The sequence below is a fragment of the Monodelphis domestica genome, chromosome 6, assembly GCF_027887165.1.
Source record: "Monodelphis domestica isolate mMonDom1 chromosome 6, mMonDom1.pri, whole genome shotgun sequence".
Taxonomy (NCBI): Eukaryota; Metazoa; Chordata; class Mammalia; order Didelphimorphia; family Didelphidae; genus Monodelphis; species Monodelphis domestica.
Window position 1 is genome coordinate 236,035,536 of NC_077232.1, and position 14,568 is coordinate 236,050,103.

The following is a 14,568-nucleotide window of genomic DNA, read 5'->3' on the forward strand; positions in this document are numbered from 1 at the left end:
ACAGAAATATGTAAGACTCAAAGTTCTCCCTCAGTAGATAATTACCCCCAAATCATAATCAAACTATTCTCAAAAGAATTTCAAGCTTTAATAGTATCAGAGTTTTAAATCATAAATAATAAAAGAAATGCAAAATAAAACAGCAATGGAATTTCACCTCACTTCCAGAAAGCTGGAAAAGATGTCAAAAAAGTGGTAATACTCAATGTTGGAGAGAGAGTTGCATTGGGAAATACAAAAGATATCAAAAACATCTTTTTAAAAAGAATAAGTAGAGGGAACATCAAAACATAACCACTCTTTTCAAGTTTTCTTAATGATTTTTAGTAACTTTTCTTTTGGATATGTATCATTATCAGGAACACAAGGAATATGATTGAGTCAATCAACTCTTTTCATAAAGAAAGCACTGACTACATTATTTTATTGCGTTTTCCCTTTTATATTACCAAAATGAATGTTATTGACAACACAATACTTGCAAATGCCACTCTAGATTTAATCATAAGTGTCCATGCTATGTTTGTCTCAGGTTTGAAAATAATGAAAATAGGATGCTTCATAGGCTATCTAAATTACTAAATTACTATAATTCAGGAGTTCAGCAAATAGGATAGGTACCAATAGAATATTTGTTTAAATTTCACATTTTCTAGCCATGCTCATTAGTTCAAAATGGCATATTTTAAAATTTCATCTTGCAAGAGTTCTACTCCCCAGTGTGTTATAATAATCTCCTTGAAGAGTCAATTTCATTTTTAAACACTTCTATGTTTTTTCTATTTCAAACAGAAATAAAAGCTTTAAAGATATTACAGACTCTTAATTAACAGAGTGTTGCAGTTGTGATGGTGTGAAGCTTTGTTTCCTTTCTCTGCCAGGATACAGAAGAGCTAAATATTTGGGATATGCTTCTCTAGAAGAGGTGAAAGATTTACAGGACATTCAAACTATAGTGGTTGTTTTTTTTTTTTTTTAATGAGATACACATTCTTTTTCTGATATAAACTTTGCCTCAGGGGACATAAGCTAGGAAGGTAATTGTTTCTGTTTTATAATATCCCTCACCATAAGGGGCATAGATTTCTAGGATTTTTAGAGAAGAAATGGACCTTAAAAATGAATTAATCTACCCTTCACATTGAAGATAGAAAAACTGATCAGAAGGTAAGGTGATTAGCTTGAAGTCATACAGAGAGATAATTCCAGAGCATTTGTTGGGTCTCTGCACTTGTACTCTTTTTCTTGTGTTACAAATTCACTGTCAGAGGACAATTCATAATTCATTGTTCTGTCCGTTCTTCTTTTATTGTATTTATTTCTGGGGGACACTAACTTAAAATATCTGTTCTATATATAGAATTGAACTAATTTTATGCAGGTCATGATTATTATTAGAATTTTCAGTTCAATTCAAATGCATTTAGCAGAATATTTTGGTTTCAAATTGTCATGTGTATTTGTCTGTTTTTTTTTTAACACACACACAAATATATACCCTCCTTCCAAAAGAGCCCTTAGTGTAACAGAGAATACAAAAAAGGAAAAGAAAAGAAAAGCATTTACTGAGAAATCACAATATACTTAAGTACTATGCTCTTTATAAATACATATGTGTGTATACACATATACACACATATGTATATGTTTTTCTGTGGGGAAAGAAACTCTTTATGTTTCTGCTTTCCACCATCAGAATGCAAACTTCTTGAGGGACCAAGCTTAGATGGTAGCTTAATAATAGCAGAAGCTGAAAGCATTCTGAGAATCCTTCCAAACAATTCTTTAAAAAGTGCCTCAGAATGAAAGGAGTCAAAAACTAGCAGCAAGAAAGCGAGGGCACTCTTCTACTGAAAAAAAAAAAAATTTGAAAGGTAGTCAGAGAGAGACCATTTCCTTTGGCTAACGCAGTATTGCAAACAAAACTGCACATAGAGGAGTAGGCTGACCACCTCCCATCTACTGTTTCAGATTCTGAGACAGGGGATAGGCTGACTTGGGGATCTCAGGAACCTGCCTACACCAACAACAGAGCACCCTATAACTCACACCAAATCCTTGGAGTCCCAGATCCTGGCACCAGCCCACAGTGAAGCCTGGAAGCCCTTAGTGATTGGCTCTTTCAAGGGAGATTCTTTGCAGATTGAAACAAGTATTTTTATTATTATTGTTTTCTTATGTTTTTGTTTTTGGTCTGTTTTTTCTTTCATAACATGGTTAATATGGAAATATAATCTGCATGACTGTACCTATAGCATCTGTATCCATTTGCATGTTTTCTCAGGGAGAAGAGAAATTAAGTGATTATGGAACTCAAAATTTTTAAAAAGCCATTTAAAATTGTTTTTTTTATGTAATTAAAAAACAAAACTAAAGTATTTCAAAAGAAAAAGGAGAAAGTTAAAAAGTTGCCTTGAGAAATGTCACATTACCATGTTATTTTGGACAGAAATTTTGAGGAACATAGTACTGCTATCCTTCCTGACGCTTTATTTGGCTATAAAGAATTTACTTTAATAGCTTTTTGGACATGTAAGTCTTATTCATGAATCTTCTCTCCCTTTTGCCCCAGTCTACTTCCTTGCACACAGTGAGTCCCTCATTTGGAGAGATCTTCAAGCCAAATGTAGGAACTTCCTATGAATCTTCCAGATGTAGTGAATTGCCCAAACTTAATCCATTTGCAATAGACTTATAAAGGTAGACATTCAAATTGTGATTAAAAAGATAATTTGCAAATGAGATTATGATATATATATATGGTAAAGTATATAAGGTATATAAGGTATAGATATTTATATAAAGGTAAAAAATAATAAAATTAAAATTATACTATAGTGTATAGGATAAAGAATGACAAAAGTGAAATCAGAAGACCTGTGTTTTAATTGCAGCTCTGACACACATTACCTATGTGATGATATCACATAAGCAAGACATTCAACTTTTCTGCTTCATGTACAAAATGAGAATAACATTACTGGCTTTACTAACCTCATAGGGTTATTGTGTAGCAAATGTTTTCTGAATCTTAAACCATTCTATAAATATGAAGTATTATTATTTCATACTAAAGAAGAAAGTGCTTCATAAAAGGAGCAATCAATTGAAGTATCTAATAAAACCTCATCATAAAGTAATTTGACCTGTTAGGCATTTTACAACATGGATCCCAAGGAGAATGATGTTGTGATGCCAGTTCATTTGCCAAATTGGCCATTTTATCTATTGTTTGTCTGTATGCTCATGTACTGTGTGAAGCTGGTCTATCAGTAGTACATAGATCTTGGACAGATACTATGAATGAACAGAACTGAATTTGGAATTATATCGTGCTTTAAATCCCCCCCCCCAACTTTCTCCATAGCATAATGGAGGGTCATTTTCAATGGCAACATTTTCAAGAAATGGAGATTCATAGAATGGACATAGAGTCAGATTCAGGGGGCTAGATGACTGGGGTTAAATTTCCATTTCTGCCAAAATTGAGTGTAAACTGATTCACTGAATTTGTTCTACCCACCCACCCCAACCAATAACTTTTCAGGACTAGAAGTTGCAGAGCACGTGACAACATGCATTAATATAGAGTTTTTCTTCCTTAAGAGCTCTCTATACTAATGAAATCCTTCATGTTTGTATGCATGGATAAATACACATTCATGTTCTTAATGTAAGAATTTAAATTTAAGTTTTGTGCTAACTATGAGAATTCTAATGCTATATTGTGGTTGCTGATTTAAAAATATTACAGCTTAAGTCAAAATTACTTTTAGCAGCTTCATTTACAAAGAGATGGAAAGAGTGAAAGTGGAAAAATGTAAAGAGACAGAAAGTACTGCCTAGCTACAAATACCCTAAGTTTCATCCTAATGTCTCCAGACCAAAATGTTAATCTGAAAAAAAATTATTACCAGAATTCAAAGTTCTAATTAGGAAGCTAAAATCCAAAGAGCCAGGAGATGCTGAAGAATCCACCGAGAACCTTCAGTGCACATGAGGCTAAGACTGCCAAGAATCTCACCAGAACTCATGCTGAAAGGAGGGTCCCACTGAAGCACCAAGGAGCAGAGAAGGGATCACTCAGGCCAATGACACAGGATCCAGGGAAAGAGTTTCCTCCTCCAGTTTGGCTCACCTATGCAGGGAGAGTGACTGAATCTTTGAGCTGGCCTTTTTTAAAACAGCTTTCTGAATGTCAATTGCTGTCATTCTCCTGCTTTACGGGAACTAATCACAGTCTTTCAATTTGCCTAGCACTGTCCAAGTTGGGATTGGTGACCTCTGGAAGTGTGAGCTTACTCTAGTAAGTGATTTGTGAACACTCTTACTTAGTGTCAACTAGGGGTACTTTAAGTTCTTGATTTGATTAGCTAAAAATAGACAAGGGGAGAGTTAATCGTATCTTCACAGTATGCTGATTTGGCAATTTTTGAGCACATAGGCAAGAGACAAACAGTGTAAAGGGTAAAGAAAAATTATGAACTTCATCAAAGGAAGAAGTTCCTACATCAATGAAAATCTCAGCTCGATGAGTGAACTGAAAGTTCTCATAATTTGATAGGACTTTTCATGTCCAAATGCAATGTAAAAAGTAAAGTGATGCTTTTTCTTAAAGGTAAAAAAAAAGAAAAGAAAGGGAAACACCTCCTTACTAATTTAATTTAATAAGACCTATTAGCATTACTTAAAAAGCTAGAGGATCATATATAATCTCAAATCCATGACATTTCTCTAGTTCCCAGAACCTGGAAACTTCCCTTCAATGACAAAACAACAAGGAAAGAATGAACATTTTATGTTTTCCTTTGACACTCTGAGACCTTTTTAATTAATTTAAGGTTCTTTATGTTAAAGTTGTGATCGGGAATAAATCTGGGGAGTTTTAGGAGGGCTAATTTGGAGCATTCAGGTTTTGGTTATGGACACCTGATAATTATGAATATGCTTATTAACACTTTTCCCTTGACAGGGGTAGGGTATTTTCTCTTGATATTATCATCTGTTGATCTTTTCAAATCAATTTGCATATTTGGATCAGCATATCATTTATGAAGATTAGCAGATTGAATTTAGGGTGATAGATTTAGAATTGGAAGGGTCTATATTTACTTCATTTTGTAGATGAATGAAGTGAAATCCAGATAGTCACATAGGCAATGAGTGAAAGGATTGGATCTATGAGAAGAGCATTTGGAATAATTAGAGATAGACACAGGGAGGAGCTTAGCATGATGTGTGGCTTCTTGGCTTCCAGAAAGGGAATCTTGGAACTGGTATAAATGTCTAGTAAATGAAATGAGTTTATAGCAGAACTTCTTAAGGTTTTCACATGATATGTGAAAGGCAATTAAGAGCAGCAATGGAGAGAGCTGAGAGCCGAGCCTCAGCCATCTGAATAAATGGAGAGAGTTTGGGTGCCTAAAATTAAGAAATGGGAATATGTGACTCCAGAGATGGAGAAGTAGCAAGCGACTGAACCAAAACAGGGAGGAATAAAATGATCTGCTACCACAATTCATTTAAATGGTGTAGGTCACTCATAGAAGAGTCTGATTTCTCTCAAAATATTTCTAAATTATTTTAATAAGTTTTGTTTCTCTAGGTACTGCAAGTATCATTCCTTAGAATGATAGAGGAGCAGAAGTAGATCTTGGACAAATGCTACGAATGGACAGAACTGAACCTGACTAGACTAGAGAGTAATGGAATTTGTCTTGATTATTTATTGATTTCTGTGTTTATGACTGCTTTATGTTGTTAGTTGGAATATTAAAGCAGTCTGTTATCCAAAAACTATATGGCTTTGGGCTTTTGAATAGAAACTAAGAGGTTTTAGAGAATCAAGAAGTTCTTTTATGTTCTACTCCTTGAAGGGCAAACCTATATTGAGCGGAAAATCCAGAGATATAGATAAAAAAAAAATATATATATATATATATGCATGCATATACAGATATACATGTGTTATATACATATGCATATATGGACATATATGTTTGTATGTGAAGGTAGTTTAGTCCTGTGAATATATTATATATATATATATATGTGTGTGTGTGTATTATATGCACATACACAAAAATCTGTATTCATAGACATTTTAAAGCATATTAATACATTTTAAAGAATATAATTTAGTCTAATATATAATAAATGCAAATTTATGCAGATATACTTACACACATGCTAAACTAAATTATATGTGTTAAATTCCACGTGTTAAAATATTATGTATACCCATATGCATAAAATGTATACTATATATTATCTACAAATATCTATCTATATGTAACTATTTCAATTGCATGCTTCTTAAATACATATTTGGCTTTTTGTCTGAATCTAGGTTTCCTTTGGAAATAGCAGAACATAAAAACCTTTTTAGGTCTTTATAGCTATCATTAAAAGGGCTCTCAGTTTCTGCTCACAAACTCAAATTTATAATAGATATCGAATATCAGACCAGTTAAATTATGTGTGTGTGCACACAGTATAAGTATACCTGTACACACATTATATATGTATCTATCTAGCTATAGTATATGGTTAGTAAATTATTTAAATAATTTTATAGCAGTTCTTTTTGCATCTGAAAATTTTTATTTAATTGGTTTAGAATATTTTTCCATGGATACTTTTTTCCCTCCCCTCTTCCCATCCCCCTCCCGTAGCCAACGAGTAGTTCCACTGGGTTTTACATGTGTCACTGATCAAGACCTGTTTCCATAATATCTTTAAAATAAATTAAGTAATTCTGTTGCTTTCTGGGTATTAAATGAATTTCATGTGGGAGTAGTAGTAGCAGCAGCAGTAGCACTAGCAGTAGCAGCAATGAACCATTCTTCCCAAAAGAAATCAAAGAGCATCCAATGCTGTCTTTATGTTGAGAATTTCAAAAATGTATCGACGAATAATGTTGGTTTAGAACCATCCACAAAACCTTCATAGACAGCACTTCAGGGCATGCGTATCTCTAAGCTTCTTGGTTCTATAAAGCAGATTCTGGACCTAATTTAATATGAAGAGAAACAAACCTATATGAGTGGGTTAGTGAAGAGGAGAAGTCTTGGAAAAGAAAAAATGTGAGGTAGAAAATGTATCTGTGAGAAGAGTAATAAAGAGATTCATTTCAGAGAAGCAACCTACATTTTCCAGGTTTATCTAAAATCAGCCCTTGAACCTTTTCTTAATGCTAATCCTCCAGGGAGATCTCATTTAAATACTAATCTTACCTCGGGAATAAGAACAAGATTGAAATGTACTCTGAGAGAGCTGAGTAATGAGCATGCACTTCCTGTGGCTAACAAGTTACGGAATTAATAATACTTCCCTGATTCTGAGGCTTGGATTCTTTGCAGACATTTAGAATTCAGTCTTCAAGCCAATCTATGAATGCCAGGTTTCTGTTAATTAGAAACAATTCATCTTAATTAACCCTCCTAATGGTTCTAACAAGAAATAAATTATATCAACCCAGAAAGCAAGATTGTGGAATGTTTAATGTTCATATAGAGCCCTTTACAAAACAAAGGACAGTTGAGAACCCAGAAGGTCAGAGAGACAACTGTTGCTTCTTGGATTCCTTTCAAGTCTGCCATCATGTTACGTAGTGTGAGCTGCTCCAGCATTTACCTAAACATTTATGGTAACTAGTTAAAAAAAAACAACAACAACCAACAACAGCAGAATCATTATGTTTACCACACTTATTGGAGGCCATTGCTTGCATCACAATTGGACCTTTTAAGTATTGTTGAATGACTTATGAATGAAGAATTGGCATTCTTCTAGCCAGGCCTAATAAGAATGTTCTGCTATATATCTCTTGAGAGATCCTTCTTTACTAGGTGAAATCTTGGCAGTTAAAGGAGAGGCCTAGAGGTGGTAGAAGTATATGGAAACTAAACTTATTTTCCATACAATGTCTACTCTGTGGCCCCATGATATCAATCCCAGAAGTTTTTCCACCCACATTCCCTCTATTCTGTATTTTTCTGAACTTGATTGATCTGTACACAATCATAGTCCCTTTGGGCTGACTAGTAAAAAGCTTCAAAGAGCCTGTATTCATTGCTCATTCAACAGATCTACCTTAGGACTTGACTTGTAAAATTTAGGACTAAAGTAATTTGGCTCTTTCTTACAAAGAAAGGAATCAAAACTCCTATTAAACAATAAAATTAGGTAGGAAATTAGGTTAGCTTGATTTTTTAAACACCCAAATTAAAATCTCAACTTTTTTCTGAATGTGAGTATATGACTTAAGTGGCACTCTATATAATTACAAAAGATCATTGAATAAGGAGAGTATAAGGGTGGAGAGGGAAGAAGAAAAAATATAACTTCATTTGTATTCAGTCCTTATTCTACTCACTATGATAGGCATGACTCATAAGTGGGATAGCTAAGTGTCACAGGGATAAGGGACTAGTCTAGATCATTTTTGTGAATTCAAATCTAGCTTCAGACTCATAATGGTTGGTTGACCCTGGGCAAGTCATTCATCTTTGTTGGACTCAGTTTTTCATCTATAAAATGATCAAGAGAAGAAATGCCAAGCTACTCCAGAAGCTTTGCCAACTAAATGCCAAATGGGGTCACAAATACTCCTAAGTAGTCACCATGCATATCCATCTACTCTATATTTTACTTCCTAAAAAGCAAGACCAAAACAAATAATGAGTTAGAACAATAGAAGTAAAGTCAATAGTTTCAGGTTTCATTTATTTATTTTTGTATTCTAACTCTTTCCAAACAGTTGCCTTTCTCTCTTTCTCTCTGTCTGTCTCTCTCCCTCTCTCTATCAATCTCTCTCCCTCTCTGTGTCTCTGTCTCTATCTCTTTCTGTCTCTCCCTCTCTGTCTCTCACTTTCTTCCTCTCTATCAATCTCTCTCTCTGTCTCTCTCTTTCTCTGTCTCTCTCTGTCTCTCTCTCTATCAATCTCTCTCTGTCACTCTCCCTCTCTCTCTGTCTGCCTGTCTCTCTGTCTCTGTCTCTCTCTCCCTCTATGTAACTCTGTCTCTGACTCTGAGTCTCTCCCTCTGTCTCTCTCCCTCTTTGTCTCTCTGTTTCTCTCCTTTTCTCTGTCTGTCTCTCAATATCTTTCTCTCTCTCTCTCTCTCCTCTGTCCATGTCTACCAATCTCTCTGTCTCTCTCTCTGTCTCTCTCCCTGTCTCTCTCCCTCTGTCTCTCTCTCTTTGTCTCTGTCTCAGAGTCTCTTTCTCTCTCTTTCTGTGTCTGTCTCTCTTTCTTTCTCTGTCTGTCTCTCTCCCTCTCTGTTTCTCTGTTTCTCTTCCTGTCTGTATGCCTGCCTGCCTGTCTGTCTGTCTGTCTCTGACAAAGGATGTATCTGTAATTCTCATTCAGAGTTGTTTTTAGGCTCCCTGACCAGACAGGGTGAGTCAAACTATCCAGCTAGAAAGAGAAAGGAAATACCCACCCACCCACTCCTGGAAAGTTTTACTTTTTGAACCTCATAGGACCTGCTTATTGTCTGATCTGGAAGTGAACTTGGATCAGCATTGATGCTTTAGGAGGCTTTGTCTTTATATTCCCTGAGGGGAAGTGGTTTGGGGGATTATTGTTGTTTCTTCATGTTCAGACTATGAACATTACCTTCAATCTCCTGCATAGAAGATGGTTAAAAGCTCAAAGATACGTAATGTGGTGTTTTTGTTTTTGCCTAATTATATTGACCCACTTATCCCTAAGGCAGAATAGGGATCTGAGGGTAATTATTATTGATATATTCATATTCTAATTATTATTAATGATATTAGACAATATCATTAATAATATTTATAAATATATAATGTATGTAAATAAGTATAATAAGTATACACACACACACACACATATATATATATATATATATATATATATATATATATATATATATATATACCCACTTCTGAATCTGCCTGTCTGTCTTCAAAGTGTTGTACATTCTGGTGAACAATATCTTTTCAGATATTTGGATATTTTGTCTACTCCTGCTAAATATTCATATGTTTGACTGAAATTTCCCTTCATATCCTATAATTTATTGGGACTTGTTACAAAACAAACATAGTTAGAGATTTAGTGTTTGAAAAACGAGAGTATATTACAATTAGTCATACAAGCTGTTTCAAAAATCTTAGTGCTGTTTTAAAGTAAACATTTGTGATATTGTCCTCAATTCTTTGCCTTGCTATTTCTTTCTCTTTTTTCTTGCTATTTTCCTTGCTTTATTTCAAAGTTCATGAAACTGAAATAAACTTGAGTGAGCATTGTAAAATAATAGGAAGCTTTGAGATTATGTAAACGATTAAAACCAAGTCTTATTTTACCAAGGAGAGGAAGGTGGAAAAGGAGGCAGATTGGTATACTGGTAGGGAATAGGTTTTGAAATCAGATGGTCTGAATTCACATTTTAACTGTGCAACTTATTGCCTAAGTGACATTGGCCAAGGCACACACAGTGGGGTTTGGGTTTCCTCACTTCTAAAGTGGTAGGATAGGACTTGATGCCTTCTAAGTTTGCTTCTATCTCTACATGGATGAGCATAGGAGGCCTTTCTCTAGATAAACACCTTGTGCAAAGAATGGGCAGTTTTATGTAATTATGGTGCTCCACAAGTGTTTGTTGTCCAAAACAAAAGGAAGTCAGCCATTGCTAGAAGCCAAAATGAACATCTCCATCATTTTTACAGTCCTTTTAATGTAAATGATTTAAGATTGAACCCCATTGAAACGTCAGAGTTGGCTAATGTGTTTCTCAGGTAAATCTTAAGAGTATTAGTTTGTGGAGTTAGAGACTGCAACTTGACATGTACTCTGTGCTCTGTGATTGTGGGATTCATTAAGAATGTCTTTGAAGTCTTTATCCACGGGATTGACCTCTAACAAATTTATATTAGCTACAAGTTTAGTGTGTCTAAGATACTGTGTGTGTGTTCTATTTTTTGTTTGTTTGTTTGTTTGTTTGTTTGTTTTTTGTTTGTTTGTTTGTTTGTTTGTTTTCTTAGAGGTTATTGTCCTTTTGGCAAAAATGGTTATCTGAAATGCAGATGTGCCTCTCACTAGATTACCTGTTTCTCCTCTTTCCCTGTCCTTAGAAAATCTCCTTCAGAGGTAAATATCCACTGGCAAAATTAGCTATGTGTAGTATGTGTAGACCATAGTATACCTTAAGAACGCTAAATTGCCTTTGATGCAACAATTCTCACATTCAGAAGTTATACACGGTGTGGAGTGGCAAAACAAGTAACTAGGCTACATGCCTAACCATCGTGGACAGACCTGCAGCCTAATGTAATAGAAAGAGGACTATAGCAATTCCCTTGGTGGTGGAAGCTTCCACACTTGCCTTCCTCTTCCTTACCCCCTCTTTCTCATTAATGGCAGGCTTCTTCCAAAAAGCCTTCTTCAGACTTAACATTCAGACAACTAACCAGACAGGAAACTCCTATTAAGTGCTTACTGTGTGCAACATTCTGTTCTAAGTGCTGGAAATCCAAATCCAAACAGAAAGTCAGTCATTTCACTCACAATTTACAGCACCTCAGATTCCACACTCTCCTTGCTTCCTGTTCCCAAAATGTCTTCTTTCTGCTATTACTCTACAAGATGCATCTATGGCACACTTTCCATAACAAGTGCTTTTTCCCTGTTCCCATAAGATGCAACAATCTGGCTTGTCTGATCGTATTAAAGCTATCTCTAGTTACTTAATCCCTGATGCTCCAGAAAGAATATCATTCTCACATGAGTTTTGATCACTTTTCCCAGCTACCCTTGGTATTGCAAGAGTATGGGAGTGAAATCTAGCTACATCTATATTGTATCAGTCCAGCAAAAATACAGTCTACTGATATTTCCCCTCCTTGCGTTGCACCACAAAACCCTTTGATCTTGGAAAAGCCCCAAATTAGCCCAGCCTTCTAGAAGGTTCTTTGAGGACTAAAAACAATTTGGCTGTGGAGAAGTTTGTAAGAGAGTACCCAGTTTCTATGAACTGCTCTTACACAGTATCTCCCTGGGATGTTCAGCCTGCAAGATAAATGAGTTTGATATAGAAAAGAATGGATCTCAGTGAGGCTGTCTATAGTTTAGCTATGCAAGTCAAATCCCCTCTCTTTCCCTTTGTCCCCCTTCTCTCTCTCTCTCTCTCTCTCTCTCTCTCTCTCTCTCTCTCTCTCTCTCTCTCTCATTCTCTCTCTCTCTCTCTCTCTCTCTCTCTCTTTTTCTTTCTCTCTTTGTCTGTCCTCCTCTCTTTCTCCCTCTATTCTCTCACACCCTTTCTTCTCTGTCCCCCTCTCTTTTCTCTCTCCCTCTATCTCTCTCTCTCCTTTGTTTCTCTCTCTCCCTCTCCCCCCCTCTATATATTATGTCTGTATGTGTGCATGTGTATATACATACATATACACAGAGAGATACACATTTTTGCTGACTTTAATGTTGTCTCTTTCTTGGATGAAGTTAAGTAAGAAGGGTTGGAGCAAAATATTCAGACTTTATTTTCATTGCACAAATGGTTAACTTTTCAGTTCACGAAAAGAAAGTTATCATTTCTTGCCCAAAAGATATAGAATTAAAACTGTATCTCTAAACCCCCCCCCCAATAAAGAATATTGGTGATTTTCTTCTCAAACAAATTCCTTCTATTATGGGATTGATATTAGGTATTGGTTCTAAGGTAGAAGTGTGGTGGTAAGGGAGAAGCAACCAGGGTTAAGAGATTTGCCTAGGCCCACATAATTAGAAAGTATCAGAGGCTAGACTTGAACCTAGAACTTCTAATTTCTAGGCCTGGTTCTCTAACCACTGAGAAACCTAGCTGCCTATATTATTTTTTTTAACCAAATGTTGTCATCTGCATATTTGAAGCCCCAATGTACCTGTTCTGCTTGAGTTTGGGGCATTTCTGATGGCCATATACTTTGTCATTTCATTGACTTCAATCATGGAAACCCAGACTCTTCCCTTCAATGCAGATCTCATCATTACCTCCATGTCTTAGTCAAAGATCTTCAAGGGTTTGACTGTGTCAACAATAATAATCATCGTTTGGTAGCAAAACCTTTCCTCAAATACAGTTTGCCCGGTCCTCATAAGACTGGAATCTATTCCTTTACCAAAAACTTTACTCCAAACCTTTTTAATACAGTGAACCCTGCCAGGATGTACCCTACATTGTCATGCTCTCCTAGAACCAATGGTCTCCTCCAGGCCAGGATAAGGCATATGAAAAAGGATATTATAAGAAGAATGGTCAAACTAGCTAGAATTTTGCTATGTACATGACTTAGTGCTATGTAGACATACCTTTAGCCAATATATAAACATGGTGGTCTGACTGTAGTACAACTGTTCTATTCTGTCTTCAAAATAGATGCCAAACAATGCAACCTTAGCTGGGAATTTACAAAATGGTTTGGCTTTAATGTGAATCTTTTATGTCACATATATACATAGCCACAGCTTTAGAGTATATAAATGTCTAGCTCCTTACTAACAAAATATCTTTCTATAGTTTCCACTCACTGATTTCATAAGATACAGCAGAATTGAACTACTGTTGAGAATATCCAAAGGAGATATGTGAGATGGGTACGAGGCAGTTGTAACACTACAAATGAAGAATGATGCAGAAGAAGCAGTGTAAAAATTATTTATAGAGAAATATATAACCAAGGAAAAAGAAAAGATGAATTACTAAGAATGAAAGAGAAGGTATGGACTACCCCTGGGATCCCATGGTAATCCAAGAATAGCAAGAATATGCTAGGGAAGCTACACCCTTTCAGTCCATTGACCATCTCCCTTATATTTAATGTGAAGCAAGGGATGGACAAATGTTAACTTTGACAGGAAATAAAGGATGGGTTGGAATCTATGTTATAGCAGGGAATATTCAATTAATGAGAACATAGATGCATTGATTGTTAGAAGAGCATAATATCTTCACCTTATTCCATACTTTTTCATTCTTCCTATCTTGTTTTAAAGTTTCCAAAAATACTTTCCTTGTAATAATCCGATAAAGGAGGTATTGCAAGTATTATTCTTCCCATTTTAAAGATGAGGCATTTGAGGCTCAGGGATGTTATGTAGGATTGGAATAATAACATAGCTAGTAATTATCAAAAGTACAAAACAAATTCTGTTCTTCACATCCTGGTTCAAAATTTCTAGATTATATTTAGACTATTAAATACTTTTTATTTTAATATTTAAGTGCATTTATGATCGTATTTATGCTAGTCCTTCATGATCACAAGTCATTCTTCATTCTGAGTACCTTTTTCTATGCCTTCCCACAATTCTACAAAATGAGGTCCACATGTTCTGAGGACTTGTCCCCAGCTTACTGTTAGATTCAGAACAATTTTATGAGGGGTTTGTTCTTATATTAATCTTTATTTTCCTGAAGACCAGACCAACCCCTTTTCAGATATATTAGAATGCAAAGCACTCCAGGGCAAAAAAACATTTTTATCTCTGACTTTCCAGCATAGTACCAAACATGGTGAATAATTATTGTTCATAAAATATAATTAAAAAGAATTAATATATTTCT